The sequence below is a fragment of the Wyeomyia smithii genome, chromosome 2 (genome assembly GCF_029784165.1).
Source record: "Wyeomyia smithii strain HCP4-BCI-WySm-NY-G18 chromosome 2, ASM2978416v1, whole genome shotgun sequence".
Classification (NCBI taxonomy): domain Eukaryota; kingdom Metazoa; phylum Arthropoda; class Insecta; order Diptera; family Culicidae; genus Wyeomyia; species Wyeomyia smithii.
The window spans coordinates 80,904,595-80,923,070 of record NC_073695.1 but is presented as its reverse complement, the minus strand read 5'-3'; the positions used below and the strand labels follow the sequence as shown (position 1 = coordinate 80,923,070).

The 18,476-nt window shown below is 38.3% G+C and overlaps 1 protein-coding gene across 2 annotated transcripts in view; it reads right to left on the bottom strand.

Moving 5' to 3' along the window:
- Positions 1-10,952, bottom strand: part of LOC129719893 (protein qui-1) — a 174,804-nt gene extending 163,852 nt beyond the window's left edge. For both annotated transcript variants that reach the window (XM_055671307.1, XM_055671308.1), the window contains exon 1: positions 10,081-10,952. The gene's annotated coding sequence lies outside the window, so the exon portion shown is untranslated. The remainder of the gene's footprint in view (positions 1-10,080) is intronic.
- Between the last annotated feature and the right edge of the window lie 7,524 nt (positions 10,953-18,476).

Here is an 18,476-nt window from a genome sequence, read left to right as displayed (position 1 = left end):
TTGCTTAAATTTTAACCAATTCGCTAGATAATGTAAATCTTGGTTTAGAAGTGCTACAACATCAAGCGGATGCTTCGCTGCAATGAACAGAACAGTGTCATCAGCGAATAAATTAATATCACAGAACCGTAAAACTCGCTTCATGTCATTAATGTAAATAATGAATAAAATGGGCCCTAGAACACTTCCTTGCGGTACATCAAGTGTATTAGCAATGGAATCCGAATCAAAATCGTTAAAACGAGTCTTCTGAGTTCTAGCACACAAATAGCTTTCAAACCATTTGTATGCTGTCCCTACGATACCAAAGCGCTCCAATGTTTGTAACAATAAGGACCTAGAAATTGTTTCAAAAGCACGTTTTAGATCCAAAAACACCGCAAAAATAGTTTCTTTAGCCTCGATTTTTTCTTTCCATTTTGCTAACACCAGATTTAAAGCAGACTCACAAGAGTGACCCTCTCGATAACCTGATTGCTCTGGGATTAGCAAGTTATTACTATTTAAATAATTCATCAGCTGGCCTTTTACAACAAGTTCTAATATTTTCTCTAATGTGTGCAACATGTTAATGGGACGGAACTCTTCTTACAATTTTGCTAACAGTGTTGGGAAGTCACCATTTGTGATTAGACACACATACTCACTATTTACTAATATTTATCATAAATACATAAACTACTAACAACCCCCTTTAAAAAAAAATAAAAAAAAGCGTCAAGGCAAAAAACAATATATTTTTTGATAGGTCAAGGCCAAACACTATAAAAATGTATTTATTTTGAAAAGTGCTTTGAAAACTTTAATAATAGTCTTCAATCAAGGTAGAAATAATTACAGTTGCCGGGTTTGCCCATGGTTCGTAAGAAATGGCTTTACCATATACCGTGCTGAAATCACAACTTTTGTGCGAAAATCATCAGATTTTTGAAATAAAGAAGGACAATTCTCGGACAACGGCCCTAGTCGTCAAGAAGAGGATTCCCTTCTTGGTTTGGCAGAAACACTTTTAAAAAAGTTGAACACTGCAGTGTTAAATTTAGTATCGCAAAATCCCTCCAGTTTGCCAAGTAGCGCACCGACCTTGTGACGAAGTCTTGATCTAGTGCTGCTGAAGATTGTCGGGAAACCACCTCACGTGTAGGATAGTGACAAAATAGTTTACATCAATTACCAATCTTTGCTAAGCTGATTGAGCATCAGCTAAAATTACGCAAAGAACAATCAAAATGATGTCTGATGGGGGTAGCAGTATGCGACTCCTGGTTATCTCACTTTTCAATGATCAATTTATTTCTCTCTGTGTGGACTCGTCACTGCGACCGGAATGTTTTCCTGTATTCCATATTATTGGTAGTATTACTATTGAAGTAAAAGCTACGCGTTTCTAATTCATATCCGTGCTTGTGTGTGAGGTTTTACCATGGGCGCAACTAAGGAAAATTTCTAGGGGGGGCTAGTTTTCATGTATGAAATTTAAAAAAAACGGAAAAAGACGTTTTAATATGCTTATTTAATAACGCTTAAAATAGTGTCGTAACAGCAGAAAAAATCACTTCGGGATAGAATGTCCGAAGATGTACTGAATATCTTGAACACAGCGTCAACGCCAACCTCTTTCAGCAACACTGATTTGATATTGAGGAGAGCCAGGTTTGGTAAATGGCTGGGCAGTGCTTTTTAACAGCACACCCGTACTAGCTGGAATAAAATAGACCCCAGTGTGGTTCAAGGCATAATGCCCTATTCCTACCTCCACGCATCACCGACTGTGATACGAGCAACCAAGAGAAAACCGGTGAACCGGTGGGAACTTGGTCGTATGCTGACAGGAAAGGGGTAGTTGTTCTCTTTAGAGAGCAGCTTGTCTGAACCCCACAGGCTAGGGGCGGCCCAAACAGCGACTGATCCGGACCGAACGGCTGAACTATGAAATGCGGTGTCTCGCCAGCTACACCTATGGCGACAGCCCCGTCGCGAGACTAGGCATCGCAGCCCTGATAAGGCAGCACACTAAAATAAACATACTACGAAGAATCAAGAATTCAAAACGAACCGGAACAAAAGGCAATGACCCAGCCGACGAAATAAGGACGACGATTAGAAGCTCGGTACATGTAACAGTAGATCGCTCAACGCCCCGGATGTCGACTGGATTCCGCTGGATCAGCTAGAATCCCGCCACTTCGACATCGTTGCGCTCCAGGAGCTTTACCTAAAAGGAGAGAAGGTACGGTGGATTTGTGACCGCAAGGCACAGTACCACCAAAGCGGTGGCACAACCAGTGAGCTTGGTAGCGGTTTTATAGTGCTGTGCAGGATGCAGAGTCGTGTGATGAAGTGGCAGGCAATCGGCTACAGGTTGTGTTTGTTGAGAATAAAAGGCTGGTTCTACAACTACACTATTCCCAATGTGCACTGCCCTCACGAAGGAAGACCTGATGCAGAAAAAGAAACGTTCTACGCACAGCTGGAGAAACTTTACGATAGCTGCTCGTGTAGAGACATCAAGATCGTCATTGGGGACATGAACAGAAGGAAAAACTTATATAAGTCGGTGATCGGCCCGCACAGCCTGTACACCGTAACGAACGACAACGGCCAGCAATGCACTAACTTCGCAGCTTCCCACGGGCTGGCAGTCCAAAGTCCCTTCTTTCCTCGACCAACCTACAGCAAAACAATTGACCACGTTCTTATCGACGGCCCGTTCTTCACAGACATTACATACGTACGCACCAATCACAGTGCTGATCGGACAAGACTACTTCAATACAAAAAACTACAAAACTCTAATATAACCGGTAGTCCTCTACGGAAGTCCTCTTGGTGTTTTCGAACGGAAGGTGCTGTGGACTATCTACGGTGGAGCACAAACGGACGACGGATAACGGCGACAGCGCATGAACCATTAGCTACAAGCGCTGCTTGGAGAGAACCCCATTGCGCACCTAGCGAGAGACAATAGGTTGCGGTGGGCCGGTCACGTCGTAAGGATGCCGGACGACAACCCTGTGAAATCACTTCTCTACAGCAAACCCTACCGGCAACAGAAAGTAAGGGGCGTAGGAACTGGTGAAAGACAGCCCAAAACCGAGTAAAATGGCGACAACTTCTTGATACAGCACGAGTTACTACAGCTCTTGTCTGACTGGTAAGATGAGTAAGAGAGCAAGGCTTGAGAAACGATCCTGGGTGCAGAACTAGTTCTTAGCCAATGAATGACGACATCTCAATTTGTGTTGATTTTGATGCTCTGATAAATAGTATGGAATGTATTTATATTGGATACAATCATTCTCTAGAAATTTCTAGGGGGGGCTAAACACTTTATAGAGGGGGCTGAAGCCCCCCCTAGCCCCCCCGTAGTTGCGCCCATGGGTTTTACCTTTTCGTTTCAATCTTACTGCTTTACTATACTGAGCCTCTTTCCGTTCTACCAATATCACCAAATTACAATTCCCTGGAGAGAGACCTCACCAAATGTTCCTCTTTGGCCAGGTTTTTCTAACAGGGACTTATTATGTCAAGAGGAAGTAGTCTCATCGAAACCTCGTTCCGCCAGCCAATATCGCACCTTTATTACAGTTCCCTGAAGAGAACTAACAAACAATATCGAATACAAGGCTGTGGGGCTAATAGAAGTCTTGATCAACTATATTAGTTGAGAGAATTCGTTATCGATATTGTTTTTGAAACATTTTACATGTTGTAGGATAAGTACAACGATACACCGTGTCCCAGTGCTGAGTCGAGAAAATTTCCAGCTGCAAAACAACACCTCGTACTATTATTTACTCCGTTGAAATCAAAACTCAATTTTTATATACCTTCTAGAAATTTACGAACTCGAACTTTGTTTTCTTTAAATCATCAACGAAACAATTATGCTAAATACGAGCCTATTAATCAAATGATGTTAGTGTATAACCAACACTGTGAAGCAATTGACTTTTCTATGTCGAGAACTAAATTAAAACAATATTTCAATTCAACGCGCATTTTAAATCGATAGAATACATTCATTGTAATAATCCGTCAAGCAAATAAATCATTATTCAATTATGTATTAACTCTTTTTTTTCTCTTTCACTAGTATAAATAACATATAGCAGGTAAGTTAGTTATAAACATATGTAGTCTACTTTTTGTTTGACGAAATAAATAAATAAATTAAGAAATAAAGAAATGATATTAGGCGGCATCCATAACTTATGTAACGCTCATAGGAGAGAGAGGGGTTATCCTTGACCGTTACGATTTGTTTCATAGGGGAGGGGTGAGGTAAGATCACCGTTACGTAACACAAAAAATGAGAAGTGACTCTCCAAATACGAGCATTTTTACCAGGTAAATTCCTCTACAGCGGTAATTTTATGGGGGGTAGATGTTGGCGTTACGTTTTGTTACATATGGGGGTGGGAGTCCAAAAATTGAGTTTTTTGCGTTACGTAATTTATGGAGTGCGCCTAAGGCTAAAATATAGAAATAAATATATTCAGAGAACATGCAAAGTTAGATTTAAAGGCGATCACTGGATGAAATAGCCAGAGAGTTCTGAATTCTAGTTTCATCCTTTTTGTTTGAAAATTTTGTGCAATATCATTTAAATTTGCCTGGAATCCTATGAAATTTTTGATCATAAGCGATATTGGCAATTCTTTATATGCGATTCGACATATCATTTTTTTACTGTGTAGGGCAACATTAGGGCCTTCGATCGGTTAACCGAAGCTTCGGCCGACAACATTCGGTCGAAGAACGGGAATTTATGTAAATCATTAAATATTGACTTCAAGTACACAGGCAAAATACGTTTGTATACTGAATTATACACAAAAAATATTTCGATTAATGCGTTTTTCTTTTTCTTACAATTCACAAACTTTTAAACAAATAAAACAAATTTTTAAAGAAAACTAAATCGAGGAATCTATAAAAAAATATAATTTTCGATCGGAAGTGTTGCCAGATAACTTATTTTTGCATTTTAAAACTTGGTTTACATTTTTCGGCAAATGCATACATTTTTATCAAATTTGATAATTTTATCATGTTCCTTGTAAAATTTTACGTATCAAACGAATATTACCCCAAGGTGATATGAAACCATTTATGATGTTATCCATATTAATATATTATATATATTAATCATATCTATTGGAAAATGTCTTAACCACAGAACAAATGATTTTTAAGATTTTTCTGATTATTGATGAATCTTAAAATATCTTTTTTTTTTTGCAACAGTGTTTGCAAGTTTTTTTCCCCCGATCGAATAATCAAATCATTAGGCACAACTGAATAAAAAGGTAAGCAAATTGTTGTTCTGCGTTTTTTTTTCCATATTTGTTTATTCCATTTTGACGTGCAAATTACAATAAAATTATTTTCAATTTGATATTACCGTAGAATAAAACAATATAAAACAAAATGATGACGAAAGTCCGATGTAGAGCGAAAAAGTAAAGAAAAGTAAAGGAAAAAACCTATAACTTTAAATTGAAAAATCTAATTGTCCGGAAATAATTTGATGAAAATAATGGAAACACTGCTGCAGCAAAGGAAAAATATATTTGGATCCCTTGATAGGTAGGAAAATCTCAAAAACCATTTGTTGGACTGTTGGCTCTTTGTCTTAGAAGTTAACAGACATTTTCCAATAAATATGATTGTTTAATATGAAATGTAGAAATTCAAAACTAATTTCCTAAAAACGGTATATCTCGAGATTGACTCATACTTTCTTGGTTCAATAGTTGATTCTTACGTAAAATGTTTCAAGAAACGCGATAAAATTATCAAATCCAAGATAAAAATTGCTAGAAAACTGTAAATTAGGTTTTAAAATACAAGAACAATCCATCTGGCAACACTTCCAATCAAAAATTCTATTTTTGCTGAATTCCTAGGTTTACTTTCTTCGAAAATCATTTATCAGCACTTTTCATACATCTTATTTCTATGAAATGCACAGTAAGAGGTTTTGAACAAAATATGCTTTATTTTGCTACAAAGAGGGGAGTCCCACAGAGCGGGTGGTAATCCAATCGACACCAAAATTGGGTTTTTTTCGAAGTGAACCTAGATGAACAATCTCCCCAACTTTGAGCCAAATCCGTGATGGTCGATCCCAAGCTTGTGCTTTTATGTGGTCACTTCGTATGGAATGACCTTTATGTGTCCGAGTATTCGGTCTGTATATTCGGTCTGGAAATTACACATAGAACACATAGTTTTACCAAACCTAAATCGAATGAATTTATCTTTTCAGTACAACTAAAACACAGTTTTCAGCAACAAAACCCACGTCAGAGTACAAATCTAAAGGTTTTGTTTTATTTTAATCCAAATGATAGATTGGTCTAAACAGCTGATTTTTTTTTTGTTCTGCGAAATAGTGGGAAAGGACGCGCATGACGAAACAAAGAATATAAATAATTTTCCTAAATTGCTTTTTTTCAGTTGTTTTAAATCATGCATCATGAATGATAATTTTATCAATTTATATCAAATTTAAATACTTCAACACAAGTACATAACACTTATTGAAAACGAATCCCTGTTTAATGATTCTTTTTGGGAAGCTTAATAAGTTCGATATTTACTCTCTGCTGAAAAATATGTTTGTCATACCTTTATTGCATTGAAGGATGAACAGAAATTTATTGAATTGTTGTTTTTGTGTAAGTTGAGGTTTTTTTTTTGTACGTTGCGTAGGTGTAGGTGTTCATGAAAATTCTTAACTATTGCGGAATTATTCTGTTGAAATTTTCCTCATATTTTTTTTTTTTTTTTTGAACAGTCATACCTTGACCTTTTGGGATCGAAGCAAGCTGTGATCAAGAACGGACGTGAAAATGTTTCTCTTCGGAATTTTTCATCGTTTTTTTCAAGTTTTTATAAGATTTATTTTCTATCCGGAAAAGGGATGTGTCTACGTTTATTGAATGAAGGCCGCTGTTGTTTCGGTGTGAATTCCAAGTGTTTGATTTAAATCGCGATGAAGTGTTCCGAGGGTTGTCGTGTACGGTTGAGTTGAGAATAGTGCAATAATGTCGACGTCTTTTATTTGGCCTTCCCGTCGCGTAATCGTTATATTTTAAGTGCAAAGGGTGGAGTAAAAGGTAATACGAAATGTGGCGGTTTCGTATTATCGGTATTAGTGACGTCAATGTTGAAATCCGTGAAAGATTCGTGCAATTTTGTGGCTAATTTGTGAGAGCTGCATTTCTTTTTCGGTGGCGGAGCACATTTCCCGCTAGCCCTTACCTTGCCATAAGTGTGTGTGAGTAAGTGCAAGGTTGCTCTTGCGTGCGGCACGTTCTCGCACCAGCATGATGGTTCAGAGAGGACGCGAGAATTAAAAGATAAGTATTAGTGTTGGTGACGTTTTGCCTGTGTTTTTTTTTTGTTTGATTTGCATGGCAAAAGGGAACCAATGTTTTTTTCCTGCTTTTCACAATTCCTTTTGTGGGGATGCTACATTTCTGTATATTGAATATCGAGAATGTTTTACAGATTTCCACTATAAAAGTCTGTATAAAAATTTGTAAATTTCGTAGAAAATCGTAGGAATCTATATGGCTTTACAAATCTGTAAACTGTAAACTGTATGGATGAGAAATTTATAATTCACAGATAAATTTAAATTTACATATGTGGCATCTCTGATTGTTATCGCGGTTTCTTAGTTGCCGGTTTTGGAATTTTCTCACTCAATCGTTTACAGTAGGTACAGTGCGTACTGGGGCCGATGCTGTTCGGGTGACTGCGTCGAAACAGTTCGGGATGTGTTTTAACGCGCGTCAGTTTTCATTGTTGTTTTTTCTCCTCTCGTAAAAAAGGACGCATTTGCAGTGTGGCGTCGGCCTAACATCGGCCTGTATTTTGAAGGGCGCGTTTGCAGTTCTGTATGTACATATACTTGTGTGGGAATTTTGTTTTGCACAGATTGGTCTGTGTTTGTGGTATCCCTGCTTGTGACCGCGGCTTCGTGGAAGCCGGTTTTGAATTTTTTTAATCTACCGATTGGGCCGATGCGGCGCTAACTGCGTCGAAACAGTTGCGCGTCAGTCTTCATTGTTGATATTATTTCCTCAGGTGAACGGAGACGCTGTTACGAAAATTTTGAGCAGTTTTATGCCCTTGTTTTATAATTTTTCTAGCTTTTGAGTAAATACTGAAACACATAGACAATTTTTAATTTGATTAAGTAGAAATCTTGTCGGTCAGCATGGCAAATAAATTTTGATTGCGATTGTTTTGGCATTTTGTCAAATCTAATTAGTACTCGGTCTTGTTAGATATGCATATTTGCTTTTTTTAAAATTTTCTAGCTATGAATGCATGAAACTTTGCCAGTTTTTCATACTCAGTAGGTATCTTCGCTTTATTATTCAAGAAGTAAGTGGTAATCAACGCGAAATACCGTGTCTCCGCGCGTATGCGTCGGTAAGAGGGAATAGAGCGGTCGCGCATAACTTTCCGGGGTAAACGGGTTTTCGGTCCAGGTGAGCTTTGCTCAAATATAGATTTTTTGTGTGTTGTGACTTCCGAGGTGTACCAAACCATTTACTCGCAGACTGTCCACCCGTAGGTTCTATTACAGCACGCAGTGATTCAGAGTAGGTTCCGTTCGTTCGATAAATATCGTAAATAATTAATCGCGACAAAACATTGTAATTAATCGCCACCAAATATCGCAATTATTTGCAATTAATATCGGGATTATACGCGACTCGTCTGTCAACGCACACATCTTTATTTTTTCTTTTTCTTTTTTTTTTCGTTCAATTCGAACGGCGATGGCCAAGCAAATAGGCCGTTTTTGAAGCTCTCTTGCTGATCGCTTGCAGTATGTGTTGAGGGTCTATATATTTACTTTTTTCTTGTTTTTGGTAATGCATATCTGGTTGCTTCGTAACATTGTGTAGTCAGCTGAGATAGATCAATGAGAGATACGTTTCGGTAATTGCATAATGACTTCATAAACATATTTTCGAATATTGGAATCTGTCTTGATTAGGTTATAGGTCCGGTATCCTCGCGTGCGCTTTATTTTTGCGGTGTTACATCATCAACCGGAATGAGTTCGGATCGCGTTATGATTTCCGTAGAAGATATAAAAAACTCGTACGCGCGCTATTTGTTATTATGAACCCGGTATTAGAACTCAGCGCATCGTTTACCAGAACGAAACCTGCTGCAAACCTTACCCTTTTCTCCAACATCCCAGTGATTTCTCGTGGAAGTGCAGAGGTGTTCTCGGCTTCCAATAAAGCGAGTATCACGTCAACATATTCCCATACACACTACTTCTTTGACCTGCATTCGGATGCGGCCGGCGCTGGTATTGCCTAATATAAAGATTAAGGTCACCAGTTTTTACACATTGAGGATGAATGTTAATCCCAAGCATCATCCATTGGTTCTCTGTGTAATTACAGCTGATCTGGCAATAACGGAGTAGCAACCGCGGGCGGTCAATCATGCTCATGCTCATGCTCATGCTCATGAAATTTTCCTCATATTTTTTTATTGATTTGTATTGACCCCTTCTGAGTAAGAGTAATTTCGCCCTCAAATATGATGAGACAGAAGAAATCAATCTTCACAAAGTTAAGTGTGCTTTAAAATTCAAAAACCAAGAGCCATAACGATCAACATCCGTAATAATATATAGTTTGCATATTGTTGATTTTTCTCAATACAGTTAAATGTAGACAGATGGCATGCTAAGCAGCACTGATAGGTAATTTAATTCCTAATACACGTTTCAAATTTTGAAACCTTTAAATCAGCAGATGGAATGTCGGTATCCAAGTTTTTTCATAAATCGAAATAAATTGTCAATAGCCGATGCTGTAAAAACGGAGATTCATTTAAATTAATAACAAAAATCAACAATACCGCGGCTTCTATTTACAGTCAAATCTACTACCTGCTATGTGTTTTTAATTAAAGGCGAACTGCTAGCCCTGAAAAGAATTATAGTGGTGATAGCGTAATCCACTGAACGGTAAATAAACTACAATAAAACATACACAGACGTAACGGAATAGCTGCCAAATTATTTACCTAACAAATGTGTACGTTATACTGTGCGGTTCTGCGTGAAGCAATTAAAACTGCTTGCTGTGCAAATGATGATGGTAATTTCAACTTTCTCTCGCTGTTTTCACTTAAAGTAGTAACACATGTCACTAATGGAATAACACTTCTCAGTATTGACTTGGTAATGAAATTCTTCGTACACTTGGCCACTACTAGCTTCTAATCTGGTGCCTCACATACCAACTATTTTAAGCATAATCACAATGCATGGAAATCCACCTTCTTCCTAATTCACACTGCTTCACTATAATCATTCCATCTCATTCCTTGTCACTGGCGTTGGCATATAATCTCCTGCAGCTAGCGGTGCAAGAAGTGATGCAAATAAACTGCACTATTCTGCAATATTTTACATCACACTGCTTTATTGTAAAAAACTACTAACCCTACAAACCGACAGCAACTTTTCATTTTTCCATCTTCACTTGATGCTCCCGCGTACTTTCACAGAGAAACTCACTACGACACGGAATCGACCATGCCGAATAATGCAACGGTTACACGACTGGCAGTCGGCACACCCCAGCTTCTCCTACTGACACGAGAATGCATTCAATTTACTCCGAACAATCCACAGGATACCGAGATTCGTCCAACCTCTAGGAATGGCCTGCTGTGCGACAGACAACACGGGGCCACGGGTCCGACCGAGGTACGACGGACGGAAATGACTGAGGAAAGCTGTAGTCAACCTGAAGACCCGCTCAAAATGTGTGTCTGCGTGAATCTCTGTGTGTATGTTCAACACCCAATTAAATGGCCTAGCACGAAGCGACGAGGATTTACCAACCGAACACGATCAAAGTTTATCTCAGACTGCGATGAAGTATCATCCGGCTCGGAACGGTTGCCCGAGAAGAAGCTTTTCCCACAGCTAGCTTTTCCACCGACCAACTACGAGAGGAGGGAAAACACAAATGTTTCCGTAGATTTGCTGAGCATCTCTCTTTCATTCTCTCTCCCTTAAAATAGGCGCTCATTTGGATGCGGTGATAATGGTAAACTCGTCCTGAGATGAAAAAGAAAATGCGGTAAGAGTTTCGTTAAGTTTTCGTTGTGCGCTCTGTTGACATGTGATTTCTAAGCAGTATGATTCACAAGCATGTTTTGACCAATATTATATTATTAAATATGTGCAGAATGTTAGTTCTAGAATGTTTGTAAAATGAGCACAAAAAAGGGCGTACTTTTCTCTTTGTCCAAGCATGTGGCCAGATACTCCTAGAATCGGAAGAAGACTTTCTAGAGCTGGACCCTTAAGGTAGCTTGGGCATGGGCTCAAAAGCGTGGACACCCAAATTATTTGCGAAGCTTGCACACACCACGATTGTTTTTGGAGAAACATCAGTGTTTGACGTAGCCATATACATAGTAATGAGGTGAGGAGTAAAGGTTCGAAACTAACTAACTAACTAACTAACTCTTTTTACGAGAAATATATAAAACCAGTTATTGAACTGTTTCTCATGAAAATGTGTAAAAAATATGTGATAAATAATGGATATCGACTGGTTCATATATCCGTGATGTTACAACGGAGTAAGAATAGCCCTTGCTGAAAAATGAGCGTTATAACGTTACGCTACATTTTCATTCCCCAAAGTGGTATAAACAAGGTAAACAAATGTATCATAGGTTATTCTTATAGGAAGTTTTGTGTACTTTCCAAATCTGTAATAATTTTGAAAGGTTTCTTGGAAAAAAGTTTAGTCAGAGTGAAAATTATGCCAACAGAATAGTCAAAACGTTGTAACGTCACGGTAGAATGTGACTATTTTAAATTTTCAGTATTTACACTAAAGAAATGCGATTTTTTTAAACTTATATATTATTACTTTTGTCCTGAAACGGAAAACGTGATTGAAATGAGGTCGATATCTTGTACCGTTTTTGACTAATTAAGAAAAGCATCCCGCGTAAAAAAAACGTGTAAAAAAACCTTACTGTTCTGATATTTTCAACACACATCAGACTTTTTCCTTTAAATATAATAATACATATTAAGATTTTATAGAATGTAACGTTACTCATGGATGACTCACAGTTTGATGATTAAAAAGATTAACCCAGTTTACAAAACTTATTCTCAGTTATATGACAGGTGTGACGTATTCTCAATAAGACGCATCAAGTATGTTATCAGACATAGACGAATACTAAATGGGGAGAAAAAAAATTCGTGACGTTACAACGCAAACTAAACCCGGTTGCAACTTAAGTTGTATTAGACCTAGTTGAGATCTTTTAGTGTCAAATTAAAAGTATTTTTGAGTATAAAGAGAAAACGAAATATTAGTTTGATTAAATAGAAGGATTTCTCATGAAGTAAAAAACTGTACTTTTTGCGTGACGTTACAACGCTAAAATACCCTTGTTTTGATATTGGATTAAAATCAACATACACTAAGGTCGTTTTTTACGCGGGGGATGCGTTCCAAATTTGGTTGGGCCCGCGTAAAAAACGACTTTTTTGAGTTGCAAAGGTTTGAGTTCAAACCTCGTTTGAATATGATAGTGGCCAATCTAGAGACCAAAATGCGATATTTTAAATTTTGAGTATTTACACCAAAAATTGTGAAATTTTTTGAAAGCTGATATATGATCACTCGTGGCCTAAAACGGAAAACGTGATTGAAACGAGGTCGACATCTTGTACCGTTTTTGAGTAATGGAGGAAAGCTACCAGCGTAAAAAAACGCGTAAAACACGACCTTACTGTATTTGAAATTTCACATCAAAACCCTTTAGGCATTGGATAAAGCATTTATTTCACAGTCATATAGCCTAAAAAAGGTATTTGAAAAATATTCTCTTGATCATTTCCCAAGTAACAATTCTATAGCTACTTGGTTTTCTAACGGTTTTATCACAGTAATAAATATTACCAACGGTTTTATGGCGGGTAAACCTGTTGCCAAAAATAGCAAGTCGTAATGAACACTGATAGCTGTCAATAAAACTTACAATAAAACCGGCAAGAGTCAATGCGATTTTGCTTTATTATTGGTTTTATTATTACTATCTATTGCCCCATAAAACCACTCCAGCTTGCTGTCATATAACATAGGAACCAGTTTTATTGCGGTCATTCAAAATCTAAAAAACTACGCGGTCATTCAAAATCTAAAAAGCTAAAAAACTACTATGGTTATGAAAAAAAAACTCATAAAATTGTAATAAGTGCCCAGTTATAACCTGTCGAACTTGTAATCAAATATATGCAGGCAATGATATATATACAGATGAGACAAAAGCGGCTTAGTTGGTTTAGTGTGATGCAGAATTCTGTCGCAGTCTCCGTAAGATGTGTGTAAAAGGCTTAAAGCATCTTGCAGCGCATTTGTGAACATTGATGACGTAGAACTCCAAAAATCTAATAAAGTAACACGGCAAACTTAGTACTGTTCGGTAGTTTTTTTAAATTTTATCGCCAGTTTGTCTTGTTTTGGTTGAAAATAATTTCCTATGTCGTTAAATTATGCGTCCTTGAAAATAAGGTAGGGGCAAGACACTATTGATATATTTCGAAATATATTTAATATTCAATTAAACTAAGTATGTATCGTTGCATTTTCGTGCACCTCTCTACTGCCGGTAACCGCAAGTCAGTCCCATCTGTAAAAATATGAAATCGAGGAAACAGCTTCGAAAGATATTTTATTCACGCTCAGTTATCACTTATTTAAGATGATTTATTCTAACAATATTCATGCTAAAATATAGTTTGCAAACTAGCCTGCACTAATTACGTTGTGAAAACCACTGAAATCATTGATTTCGTGATAAAAACACTGAGTGTGACTGACTTGCAATTAGATTCTACACCGAAGAGAAAAGTAACAGCATGTCAGTCACATTGCCATGTTGATGCTATAGTGCGTGTTTACGTGTTGTTTTTCGTTGCCGTGAAAAGCCGTCAATTCTTCGCATTTCGGGAGTGTATGTACATGAGGACAGTTCAAAAAATGTCAGCGTTGGAAAATCTTATGATGTACGGAACCGATGAAAGCTTATCCGGCGAGGATTCGGATGAAGAAATTGAATCCGGGACTGCAGTTGGTTCATCCGACAACAAATGTCAAGATGATCAAAATCCGTTTGAGGTTCAAGCATCACCTTTGAAGATATCTTGGAACGATTCCCTGGATTCTGATGGGAGTTTTTCCGATACTGAAGATTTTCCGAATAAATCCACGAAAATGCGAACCAAGAAAAAAATGAACTTGAACTAGCTGGAAATTGCTGCACATAATCAGCACCCATTCAAACTAAAAAAAAAATTGATAGTTGTTACTAGATAACTTATTTTCATATAAACGGTCATATCAAACTCCTCTTCTCCACTTCCCATCCATTTTATTGTATAATGTATGCATGTATTTTTTAATTGAGACTGACTTTAGGTTACTTTTCCTCTGGGACTGACTTGCGGTTACTTTTCATAATATGACAATTCGACTTGGTATTGATTTTCACTTTTGTTGAACAAACCACTATTTTTTATCGGTACATCTGAAAATACACTCAAAGATAGGCTAAAATCCGATGCTAACTCAAAATTGATAAAATTACAGATGGGACTGACTTGCGGTTACCGGCAGTCTATTTATATCAAAGCTCGTTGATTCCTCATTATCGTCGGTGTGATGTCAGATTTTTCATAAAAATAAAGTTGTCTAGGCCCCAGGGATTTATCATATTTTTCTCTAATAATACAGGCATCCAACCTTTGCCGCACCATACAACATATATATTATTGAACTAGGCTTATCGCGGCTACGATTGATACCAACTAATTACCAACCGCGCCATATTGATATTTTTGAAACTTTTTATGATCTTGAAACGAAAATCGAATCGCCATCTGACTAACAAATAAATTGAACATCCAAAGTTGATTCTGATCTATCTCTGTATTGAAGAATACGGCTAGATTTTTTTTCTGAAAAACTGAGCTGAAACAATCCAATTTTTTTTGCTAACAATGAGATCATTTTTGTAAGCCCGTTCTATTTTGATGGCGCATAAATTTTAAGCGCCTATGTTCTCGAAATGCACGACAAAATTACATGCGCATATGCTTGGAGCTACAAAACCTACCAAAAACCCCTCTTTATTCCTTATCTTTTTACAATATCACCATCAAATGAAATCGATTGCACGATGATAACCAACACAGGTGAAACATTTCTCCCACGACGAGAGATTTCCTTATTAAAAAAAGTGACGTGATGTTCTGGTGTGTGTGCAGGAACGGCACAAATCAACTTATTACGGTTGCCGTCAAGCAATGAAAAGTTGAATTGGACTTATTGTGGCAAGTAGCAGAGCGCAATAATGCAACCAAACTTATTGCGCTCTTAAAGAGGTCATGCCAGCTGCTTATAGTATGCGGTACTCTTTCCATGGGTTTTAAAGCAGTTTTATTGCCATTCTTACAATTGCTTCAATAAGCTTGGCCACCTGACTGTAAAGCAAACTTAGAGCGGTTATCAGAAGGTACTGATAGTATTTCTAGTTTTAACAGCAGTTTGGAGAAATTGGTCATGAAAACCACTAAAAGAATGCAATACGACTTAAATTGTTACTTGGGTTGGAACCATTTAGAAAAATGTGTAACAAAAACGCTTGTTTTTTGTTATTTTTACTTGAACTTTGAATTTTTTAGAAGCCAGGAAAATTTTTTGCATTGCTGGAATACGCATTTCAAAGAATGATTTGTTGGTGTACCTTCGCAGAGAATGTGTCAATATTGCATTTTGTCCTATAGACTGACCACTACCATATTCAGTCAAAGTTAAAACGTTTTGAAACGGTTTTATAGGTTATTTTTTCACCTCAATTTAGTCTTTTTGGAACGTATTCCCCGCGTAAAAAAAAACCTGGCTGTATTTTTATAACATAATGAGGTACGACATTGGTCCATCAAGCCACCCGCCACCCAAGGCTTAACTTCTGGAAAAAAAATATCATTTTCGGTTTTGTTAACAAGTGGTACATCATCCTGTTTCATTCAAAACGTATTAAGAGAAGTTTTCGATTAAAGTTTTTGGTTTGGAAGAGAAAATACTTGAATGCAAAATTCGTACGACCAAAAGTTCGCACTTAATCAATGCCGCATTTGTAGATGTATGCCCTAAATGTTTGTTGACAGCATATAAGCTTCTCACGTGGCTAAGTGAAGTTGAACGTTAGAGTTGTCAATTGTGATTTGAAAACACTCCGGCTCTAGTAAAGAATAATAAATTTTGTTCTTCTCGTAAGCTGGATGCTTTTAATTTTACTTTGAACATAGAAAGTTTTGACCTAAATAAAACTTAGTTAAGCTAAAATCCTCTACAATGCACAAAATTAGCATCCTTGACCAGTATAAACGGAATATTCAACGTTTTACGTGATTGCATCTATTTCATATTCCTTGAACAGAACTTCTCTCCCATTGTCATTGGGAGGATGTAAATTATTTACTGGACTGTGCCTCTGTGGTGGAAGCGAGTGACGGATTAGCATTTCCTTGTCTCTCTTCCGAAGCTGATTTGCAAAGAGTCTTAAAAAATGAAAATTTAAATAATGAATAACTACGATTACTTTTCTAGTGCTGGTAGTTTTTAATGTCAATAATATTCGGTTCATTATAGAGTTAATTTAATTTAGAACAAAATAGCGATAACAAAAGATAACAGCTTAAACCAAAATGTATACATGGAAAATATACTGAACAGTTCCACAAAAGACGTCCGTGTTTTGATCTGTCTGTCTGTCTGTCTGTCCGTCTGTCTGTCTGTCTGTCTGTCTGTCTGTCTGTCTGTCTGTCTGTCTGTCTGTCTGTCTGTCTGTCTGTCTGTCTGTCTGTCTGTCTGTCTGTCTGTCTGTCTGTCTGTCTGTCTGTCTGTCTGTCTGTCTGTCTGTCTGTCTGTCTGTCTGTCTGTCTGTCCGTCTGTCTGTCTGACTGTCTGTCTGTCTGTCTGTCTGTCTGTCTGTCTGTCTGTCTGTCTGTCTGTCTGTCTGTCTGTCCGTCTGTCTGTCTGACTGTCTGTCTGTCTGTCTGTCCGTCTGTCTGTCTGACTGTCTGTCTGTCTGTCTGTCTGTCTGTCTGTCTGTCTGTCTGTCTGTCTGTCTGTCTGTCTGTCTGTCTGTCTGTCTGTCTGTCTGTCTGTCTGTCTGTCTGTCTGTCTGTCTGTCTGTCTGTCTGTCTGTCTGTCTGTCTGTCTGTCTGTCTGTCTGTCTGTCTGTCTGTCTGTCTGTCTGTCTGTCTGTCTGTCTGTCTGTCTGTCTGTCTGTCTGTCTGTCTGTCTGTCTGTCTGTCTGTCTGTCTGTCTGTCTGTCTGTCTGTCTGTCTGTCTGTCTGTCTGTCTGTCTGTCTGTCTGTCTGTCTGTCTGTCTGTCTGTCTGTCTGTCTGTCTGTCTGTCTGTCTGTCTGTCTGTCTGTCTGTCTGTCTGTCTGTCTGTCTGTCTGTCTGTCTGTCTGTCTGTCTGTCTGTCTGTCTGTCTGTCTGTCTGTCTGTCTGTCTGTCTGTCTGTCTGTCTGTCTGTCTGTCTGTCTGTCTGTCTGTCTGTCTGTCTGTCTGTCTGTCTGTCTGTCTGTCTGTCTGTCTGTCTGTCTGTCTGTCTGTCTGTCTGTCTGTCTGTCTGTCTGTCTGTCTGTCTGTCTGTCTGTCTGTCTGTCTGTCTGTCTGTCTGTCTGTCTGTCTGTCTGTCTGTCTGTCTGTCTGTCTGTCTGTCTGTCTGTCTGTCTGTCTGTCTGTCTGTCTGTCTGTCTGTCTGTCTGTCTGTCTGTCTGTCTGTCTGTCTGTCTGTCTGTCTGTCTGTCTGTCTGTCTGTCTGTCTGTCTGTCTGTCTGTCTGTCTGTCTGTCTGTCTGTCTGTCTGTCTGTCTGTCTGTCTGTCTGTCTGTCTGTCTGTCTGTCTGTCTGTCTGTCTGTCTGTCTGTCTGTCTGTCTGTCTGTCTGTCTGTCTGTCTGTCTGTCTGTCTGTCTGTCTGTCTGTCTGTCTGTCTGTCTGTCTGTCTGTCTGTCTGTCTGTCTGTCTGTCTGTCTGTCTGTCTGTCTGTCTGTCTGTCTGTCTGTCTGTCTGTCTGTCTGTCTGTCTGTCTGTCTGTCTGTCTGTCTGTCTGTCTGTCTGTCTGTCTGTCTGTCTGTCTGTCTGTCTGTCTGTCTGTCTGTCTGTCTGTCTGTCTGTCTGTCTGTCTGTCTGTCTGTCTGTCTGTCTGTCTGTCTGTCTGTCTGTCTGTCTGTCTGTCTGTCTGTCTGTCTGTCTGTCTGTCTGTCTGTCTGTCTGTCTGTCTGTCTGTCTGTCTGTCTGTCTGTCTGTCTGTCTGTCTGTCTGTCTGTCTGTCTGTCTGTCTGTCTGTCTGTCTGTCTG